The sequence below is a fragment of the Octopus bimaculoides genome, chromosome 2 (genome assembly GCF_001194135.2).
Source record: "Octopus bimaculoides isolate UCB-OBI-ISO-001 chromosome 2, ASM119413v2, whole genome shotgun sequence".
Taxonomy (NCBI): domain Eukaryota; kingdom Metazoa; phylum Mollusca; class Cephalopoda; order Octopoda; family Octopodidae; genus Octopus; species Octopus bimaculoides.
The window spans coordinates 74081511-74091383 of NC_068982.1; the positions used below are offsets into that span (position 1 = coordinate 74081511).

The 9873-nt window shown below is 38.5% G+C and overlaps 1 protein-coding gene across 1 annotated transcript in view; it reads left to right on the plus strand.

The window, feature by feature from the left end:
* The window catches only part of LOC106874245 (MAU2 chromatid cohesion factor homolog), an 84943-nt gene that overhangs the window by 8758 nt on the left and 66312 nt on the right, over positions 1 to 9873 (plus strand). The gene's annotated exons all lie outside the window — the stretch shown is intronic.

The window sequence follows — 9873 nt, forward strand, 5'->3', positions numbered from 1 at the left end:
AGAGAAAGGGATTTTATATATATATATATATATATATATATATATATATAATCATCATCATCATTTAGCATTTGCTTTCTATACTGGCATGGGTTAGACGGTTTGACCGAAACCGGTAAGCTGGAGGGGTGCACCAGGTTCCAATTTGATTTGGCATGGTTTCTATGGCTGGATACCTTTCCTAATGCCAACCACTCCAAGAGTGTAATGAGTGCTATTTATGGTGCTAGTTATGTACCACCAGCATCGGCCACGACTATGATTTCACTTGATGGGTCTACTCAAGCACAACATATCGCCAAAGGTCTTGGTCATTTATCATTACACTCACACACACTTACATGACTGGTTTCTTTTAGTTTCCATCTACGAAATCCACTCACAAGACGTCGTTCAGCCTGGAGCTATTGTAGTTTACACACTTGCACAGGATTTCATGCAACAGGACTGAAGCTGAAATCGTATGGTTGAGAAGCAAGTTTCCTAACCACACTACCATAACCCACATCAACAGCTGTTTATAAAATTTTACAAAATACCTAAAATTACACACAACAGCATCCAGCTCAATTACCATTGTTTTATATGATTGCTCAATCACAACTGAGCAATAGCTAAACAACAACTACAGCAATAACATCCTAACTGTTCTAACTTTTAATGTGTTGGGTCTGATAAACGTATGTCTTATTGTGACTATCCTAGTGAGGATTTTGAGTGACTCAAATTTGCAGGTTACAGATTGTATTTTGCAGGTGGTTTGACTGCATAATTTATCTTACATCATGTTTAACAGTGTTAATTGTCTGTCAGCTCACCCAAGGCTATTCCTGCTCTACAGGTGCACTCATTAATTTCATTGCCTTCTCTACTAAATTTGCCTGCAGTCCCTTTGTAAAACAAAATCCTATTCCTCAGTATTTTCCATTGTATGTAGCTTTAAATAAACATTAACCCCACAAGTTGTTCGCTTTCTATGTCTTTTTATACTTCAACTAAGAATCCCTATTTTAAAATTATTACTTTACTTTTAAGTGTAAAGTTTTTGTGACTAGCATTACAAATGCTAGTATTATAATGTTGGTGTTTTTCTATCATCATTAGCGTCTGCTTTCCATGCTGGCATAGGTTAGACAGTTTGGGCTACACCAGGTTCCATTCTGATTTGGCATGGTTCCTATGGCTGGATGCCCTTCCTAATGCCAACCACTCCAAGAGTGTAATAGGTGTTTTTTTACGTGCCACCAGTCATATTAATGTACATAGAGTTTATTAAGGCAGATTGTCTATGACCAGGTACTCTCCATTGCCAAAGCCTCACCTGTTTTCAAGCAAGTTAATATTTCCACATGACCAGACATGTTTTTATAGAATATTGGTAATGAAAGACACTGTCTGTATGACAGTGACACATATTTAGAACTATCATGTGATGATGAGACAAGGAGACACAAATGTAGACATATTCACACGCTCACAGATATGAACATGATGGGCTTCTTAGTTTCTCTCTACAGAATTTGTTCACAAGGTTTTAGTCAACCCAGGCTTTAGAAGAAACTTAACCACGTGGTTAGGAAGCAGACTTTTTAATCACATAGCCTTAGGAGCCATGCAATCCTTCATCCTTTTGATACATTGCTAAACTGAATTTATATTCTAATCTTGTTAGATTCTTTTGAAAACCCTTTTATAAACAGTTTTGTATATTTCAGCTTTGTCATTTGCTCTTGTAACTATTTACCATCTTCATTTTAGATGTTTTTCTATGCTGACATGGGTAGTACATCTCATTTGTTGTGTTCCTTTGTCATTTGAGAGACACAGCAACAGAGAAAGTTACCAACCTTTGTTGTTGTAGTACATCTCATATTATTTTTGCATGTCATGTACAATGAATGTCATTTCTATCACCAGCTACTTTATAGCGTTGATTGAGTGCATTTTAGTGTGCTACAGCAATGGACTCTGCTCCTCAGAATTAGCTGGTCTTGTGTCACCTTCATAAAAGTCCTCCCACCTCTTACATCTTTCTTCCTCCTTGTCATCTATTTTCTATTCAGTCCCTTCAGGCACTACACTTATCACTACACCCAATCTTGCCTTCCCAGAATATCATCCCTCTGAAGTTCCTTTTCTGACCTAAAAGTAGGTCATGACTAAAGGATCCCCAGTATCCTGTATAGGTTTTGTTCAGAGATAGTGCCATCTTAGATAAGGTTTCCTGTAGCTTGTGGAGTTTGTCTTTGTCATACCTTTTTTTTTATTAATAATTAATGGAATTTGTATACTAGTTTTTTCTGGACTCCTCATTCACTTAATTTATTTTTATTCAATTAAGAGGGTTCTACTGAAAGTATGTTAGTAGTGTAGCTTTTCCTGTAAAAAGTTCTACTTGACATAGTCTCCTTAAGAGATGCATTTGCAACATTGTTGATTCAAACTCAAATCTTTGAAAAAATTTAGATGCAACCTGTTGTACCCACTTCTTCACAATCACTTTCACTCATCTTTGTCATCAGATCATGGTCCCTGAAGGCGGCGAGCTGGCAGAAACGTTAGCATGCCGGGCGAAATGCTTAGCGGTATTTCATCTGCTGCTAATGTTCTGAGTTCAAATTCCGCCGAGGTCGACTGTACAGTGGATAGGGGACTCTTAATCTGTCAGTTGCTTGGTTTGTTGCCAAACGTGTAGTTTCTCATTATCATAGTGAATGTGGATTATTTTCAGATTCTTGGGTCTCTTCCTCTTAATGGTGTCTTTAGACTTTGTGAGTATCTAAATGTACTACTCACTGCTCAGAGTACAACCGCATTGCATAAAATCAAGGAAAATGATCCTCTTGTCATCTCCAAACAGTCACCATGACTTTTGCACCAGTTGCTGTCTCTCAAACTTCTTAGACCATGGAAATGAGGTGTGACACTATTCCATAGGCTGAGCCTTTATTTCCAGGCCTTAAAGATACACCTACATTTCATTCCTTGTTACCATATTGCAAAAAAAAAAAAAAAAATGCATGTCTTCGTTTACTTCAAATGTTTACAGCTGATCAGAACAGAATTCCCCCTTCCTCTCCTGAGGTACCTAATTTGCATACACTTTCTGATATCCAAAGTCTTCCATCATCTTATGCAATGCATTGTGACTTGCTTGACTGTGTGAATTATTTTGTCTCCTTGCTAGTGGTTGCAGTTGATGGTCTCTCACTGATGTATATGAAGTACCCTAGAAAAGCACACAAAAAATAAATGAACCATAACACTATTCTTTTAGCTTTGTAATAAGGTAGACAGTTTGTTTAAGATTCCCTTTATGGCAAAGCTGAAGTTTGTAGTGATAAGAATTTTTTTCTCTGGTAAAATACTTATAAAAATATTTCTTAATTGTCTTTTACTTGTTTCAGTCATTAGACTGCAGCCATACTGGGGCACTGCCATGAAAAATTTTGTCGAATGAATTAACCACAGATTTTTTTTTTTTAAGCATGGTACTTATTCAGTCAGTCTCTTGCCAAACCACTAAGTTACGGGGCTGTACACACACCAACACTAGTTGTCAAGTGGTTGTGAGAGACACACACACATGATGGGCGTCTTTCAGTTTCTGTCTACCAAATCCACTCATGGCTTTGGTCGATCCGAAACTATAGTAGAAGACACTTGCGCAAGGTTCTGCGCTGTGGGACTGAACCTGGAATCATGTGCATGGGAAGTAAACTTATCACATTGGTATGCCTGCACCTATATTAAAATTTATATATTTCAGTTTAACACCAACGTTGCCTTCTAGCACTTGTGCTGGTGGCATGTTAGAAAATCATTCGAGCGAGGTCGTTGCCATTGCCGCTGGACTGGCTCCCGTGCAGGTGGCACATAAAAAACACCTTTTTGAGCGTGGCCGTTGCCAGTACCATGTGACTGGCCCTCGTGCCGGTGGCACGTAGAAGCACTCACTACACTCTCGGAGTGGTTGGCGTTAGGAAGGGCATCCAGCTGTAGAAACTCTGCCAGATCAGATTGGAGCCTGGTGCAGCCTTCTGGCTTGCTAGTCCTCAGTCAAATCGTCCAACTCATGCTAGCATGGAAAGCGGACGTTAAACGATGAACGAATGGCTTGTTTTGTTGAGGATTGCAACACACTGTCTGCTATTGTAATGTTCTCACTATTTGGAAGATATATACTGAGTTGATTGACAATTTGCTGTGCTTGAGAAGACCCGTCTAAGGAAAATTGTGACCCTAAAGGCATGTCATTTATATCTATGCCCCTGCACACAATCTACTCTCGATAAATCTCTCCCTTCACAACTCATCTTCCTAACACCCCCTTCCTCCAACTATAGTCACCACTTACTGCAATCCCTCCTACCTATCTCTTGTCCTCCTTTTGCCCTCTTTTGAACTTACTTGCCCACTCACCCTATCCAAATCTTTGTACCACTTAGATACACCTCCCTCTCACTTGATATGCCTCAACACATCTTCACCATCTCTCTCTCTCTCTTCTTCCATCTGGAGTAGCCATGTATCTCCTCCATTGCAAGACACTCGTTTCTGTCCCTCTGTCATACTCTAACTACTAATCATCTAATACAAAGCCATTCCCACCTCTCATTTGAGGGTCTTGTTTGCAAGCTATGTGGTGACCTCATTGTGGTTGGTGACAGTACACTTTGTAAAGTGATTGGCATTAGGAAGGGTATCCAGTTGTAGAAACCATGCCAAAGCAGAAATTGGTGCCAGTTCCTGTTAAACCCATGCCAGGGTGGAAAGCAGGTCTTAAATAAAGATGATGATACTTTTAACCATTATGTCTCTTGTAAAACAAAACAAGGGTTTTCTTTGGCACATTGTCAGATATGTAGAAGGAATGCATTCAATATTGATACTTTATTAATCCCCAAGTGATGAAAGAAAGACTTGATCTCGGCAGAATTTGAACATGGTACTATATGTATCATAAAACTTGATATTATAAACCATTTAACTATTTAGTGCAACATATTTTTTCATTTAACCATCTTGATATCAACCTGCCTCCTTTGTACGGCCACACCTCGAATACTGCTGCCCCTTGTGGTCTCCCCAAACAAAACAAAACATCTCGAGGATTGAATCGCCCCAGAGGGCACTCACCAAACAAATTGAAGGCATGACTGATCTTGATTACTGGGACCGCCTTAAAGCCTTGAAGCTCTACTCTCTTCAGCGCCACCGCAAGCGGTACATCATTTGTACGATGTGGAAAATATACCGCCAGCATTGCCCAAACGACCTGAACATTAGTTTCAAGGTTCATCCAAGGCTGGGACCACGAGCCATATGTCCCCTGCCCAATTCAGGATCACAGCATATAGGTACACTGCAGCATAATTTCTTTTCCTCATCAGGCCCTGCCCTGTTTAACATTGTCCCGAAACAGATAAAAGAGGAAAAGGATCCTATCAGCTTTAAACGGAGTTTTCTTCAAAGAATACCAGACAAGCCACCTGTACCTGGATACAACTCACTCAATAAGAACTCACTACTTGAATGGACCATAAACAAAACTTGACTGTAAAAAGGATTTAGATAATCATATCAGGTGGTGCTATTAAGTTAGACATGGCCTGGACTAATCTTTAGTCGAAACATATCTAAGTTTTATCTAAGTTTTTATAAACTTAACAGGTGATTTCTAATTTTAAGAAATTGTACACCAAACAACTGTTTCGTTGGTGCTTTGAAGTCACTGACAATACAAATCTAACACGTGAGTTTTGGAAGGAGCACTACAACATTGTAAATTACCTGAAAATCATCGATATAGCCTGGTAGGGTGTAATGAGGAGAATGCTGAATTCTGCATGGAGGAAACTGGCCTGACTGCATATCCCAAAGAGACTTCGAAGGATTTGCATCTCAGACACCTGTAGTTAAGATAATGGGACAAATTTAACTTGTACTACGAGATATCACTCTGTCTGTCTGTCTGTCTCTGTCTTTCTATATATATATATATATATATATATAAATAAATAAAACAGTCTTTCAGTTTCTGTCTACCAAATCCACTCAAGGTTTTGGTTGGCCCAGAGCTATAGTAGAAGACTTCTGTCCAAGGTGCCACTCAGTGTGACTGAACCTGGTACCATGTGGCTGAGAAGCAAGCTTTTCACCATACAGCCACATCTAACTAAGGGATAAAATTAATGTAAATTGTTCTGCTCTTAACTATCCTTTATACTGCTCCACCAACACTCAGAGAATAGTAATATATGTTACGTGTGATTGGTTGCTCAGAACCTGTTATTTTGGCCTGGAAATCTCTTTATTTTTGAGGTACTTATGTATGTCTATTTTTAGGGACTCATTGTCTAAATCTGTTTAATCCTTAGGTTAATGACAAAATTAACTTACTGTTTGAATATGTTCACGACTAACAATACAAGTATTCAGATAAACAATGATTTTTAACTAAAACTATGCATCATTTATTTGACTGTTGTTTTTTTGTTATTATTTATGAAATGGAAGTGTGGTAAGAAGCTTGCTTTGCAACCAAGTAGTTTCAGGTTCTGTTCCATGGCATAGCACCTTGAGCAAATGTTTATTAATATAGCACCAGGCTGACCAATGCCATGTAAGTGAACTTGGTAGACGTATAGAAACCTGGGATAATTTACACAAGGGATAATTTACTGATTTGTATGGAGTTACTTTCTCATAGATGAATAGTTAAGGAGTTGAAGGGCCTCATTTGTTCTGGGCCTGTTAGAGGCAATTCTGTAGCATGCTAATTGACCTATAGCTAGCACCCTGGCAGGTGCAACTATTCTGGATCAGATCTGGGAACAATAGTAACTATGAAGCAGTTCCACACTCCTCAAAACTTTGAAACTTCCAAACATAAGCAAGTATTAAGTGCAATAACATGATAATGTGTTTTTCATTAGTCCTCAAGGATCTATGATCAAAAAGCATTCTCACTATGAACATTTCATCTGTTTGTGGGTGTGTAGGACTTTTTAAGATTGCTTGAAAGAGATTTGGCTGGTATTTCTAGCAGACTAGACAACTACGTGGGGTCTACATTCTTGACTTGAAGTAATTGAGTTGTATATTTTGGTAACTATTATGATTTATAGCAATTGGTCCCTCCCACACATAGATACAAGGCCCTAAACAGGGAAGGGGTCAAATCTTTTATTATCAAGTCAAAAGTTTGATATTTTATTGTCCTTGGAAGGATGAAAAGCGAAGTTGACTTTAGGGAAATTTAAGCCCTGAATATAAAAAGGTGTAACTAAATACTGCAAGGTGTTTTACATGTATTTTAATGACTTTGCCAAGTAATTATGTCTAACATAGGCACAAGTCCATAGATTTTATGGGAGAGTTACACTAGATTATATTGATCCCAATATATATCTGGTACTTTTATTTTATTGGCTTTGGAAAGATGAAATGCAAAGTTGACCTTGGTGGGATTTGAACTCAGAATGTAAAGGTTCTATAACTAAATAGCACAATGTATTTTATTTGATACTAGAATTTAAACTGGTCCATGTCTGGCTAAAATATTCTTTGTTTAATGCTCAAACTGGCCAAATCAAGTCTCTTATACCTACCCTACAATGTCATACTAAAAGCAAACAATCACATTATATTAATCTTGAATCTATGAAATAATGCATGATTAATTCAAAAGAATGTAAATAAATAAGCAGTACATTTGACAATAATCTGAATGCTAAAGGGTTAATGATTTGTCAATCAAAATAAGGCAGATACAGTTTGTAACAATTTAAAGCATGATGACATATATTGTTGTTTTTTTTAGCTTGCAACTCACTGTTATCTTGCAGTGTGGAAGTCATGTTGACATACATGAAAAAAAAAAAATCTGCCCAAGGCCACAGAGGGGAGTGGTTGATACTTATTTTGTTTTGCTCTCATTCTAAAACCTTTAAAGAAATACTGAAACAAAAGGCTATATTTTGCTGTAATTGGGTCGGCACAAGCCAGTCCAGGGGCACTGGCAACGATCTGTAGGATTTTCGAGCGTGATCGTTGCCAGTGCCCCTGGACTGGCTTGTGCGGGTGGCACATAAAAGACACCATTTCGAGCGTGGCCGTTTTCGTGCGGGTGACACGTAAAAGCACCCACTACACTCTCTGAGTGGTTGGCGTTAGGAAGGGCATCCAGCTGTAGAAACTCTGCCAAATCAGACTGGAGCCTGGTGTTGCCATCCGGTTTCACCAGTCCTCAGTCAAATCGTCCAACCCATGCTAGCATGGAAAGCGGACGTTAAACGATGATGATGATGATGATGAATCTGGATTTATTGTTAAAAGCAGAAAAGATAACATTCATGCTCTATTGTGTACTCTGCCATTGTGATTTTGATGGATGGTAAGGCAGTTACAGGACATGGTACCCCAGACAAACTAAAAGACAAGCTGAAGCAATGCAACGTTCCCTGGAAAAACAGAGCATCAGAATGCAGGACCTGGTGTCAGTCCTGCTTCTCCTCAGTTCAAAGATTAGAGCAAAGTTGACTCCAACATCAGGACCAATTTTCTGCAAGCATGAAGGCACACAGGCAAAACGCTGCTCCTCTAAATGGAAACCTTACCTGTCATTGTGGTTTTGTGGCATGAAATAAAGCAGGCCTGCCATCCACTTAAGAAAACACATAGTAAATGATCCACAAGCACTAAAACAAACTGAATCCTCAACTTGTTCCATTTGCCAAAAGGTTTACAAGGCATCAGCAGGCCTCAAGAGACACCTTTGTGTCCATAGAACATGATTAATGCTTCATTGTACTGAACCCCCATTTGTTATTCATGAAAAGAGAATCCATCATGTGTGTGTGTGTGTGTGAGAACACAGAACTTGATGAGCTAAAAGTAGTATTTAGATGTTCCTGAACCATCTTTCAGAAACTTTTATGTCATCTTGAAATGTTGTGATGCTCTGTTGAATTTACTAGTGATCTAATTATGAATAACTTTTAATGATGCAATGTTGAGTGAATCAAAGTAATGTTATGAACTACAGCAATTAAACTGAAATTAGTCATATATAGGTGTATACATATACTATTCATCAGGTGTCTCGACTACTAAATCCACTTACAAAGCTTTGGTGGAAGACACTTGCTCAAAGTGTCACACAGTGGGACTGAACCTGTAACCACATAGTTGAGAAGCCAAGTTTCTTAACCATACAGCCACCCCTGTACTTTGAGCCAAATCCAAAATTTGGTTCTGAGTTTGATAATTTTCTTTGCTTACATTACTAATGTCATTGGAAAATGTATGAAGACTACATGTTCCAATTAGATTGTTTTTTAATTGAAAGTTGTAAGCATGGTTGTGTGATTAAAAAATTTGCTTCCCAACCTCATGGTTTCAGGTTCAGTCCCACTGCATAACATCATGGACAAGTGTCTTGTGGGTGGATTTAATTGACTGAAACTGAAAGAAGCCTGTTTTTCGTTCAGCCATTTCATCGTGTTGAACTGTTAATCCCTACACATTTTTTGTTCTCTCTGTTTTTTTCCTCTCAATCCTTTCTGTTGAAGAGCGAAGGATCAAAACATCAAAGACTTTTCCATTTTTCCCAAGTGTTAAACTAATACACCTGCTTGTTGTTCCTTCACCCATCTTTGACTTTTGTTTTCTGTAAATTTGAGCTATATATATATATATATATACATATATCATCAGCATCATCGTTTAACGTCCGCTTTCCATGCTAGCATGGGTTGGACGATTTGACTGAGGACTGGTGAAACCGGATGGCAACACCAGGCTCCAATCTAATTTGGCAGAGTTTCTACAGCTGGATGCCCTTCCTAACGCGCCAACCATATGTATATA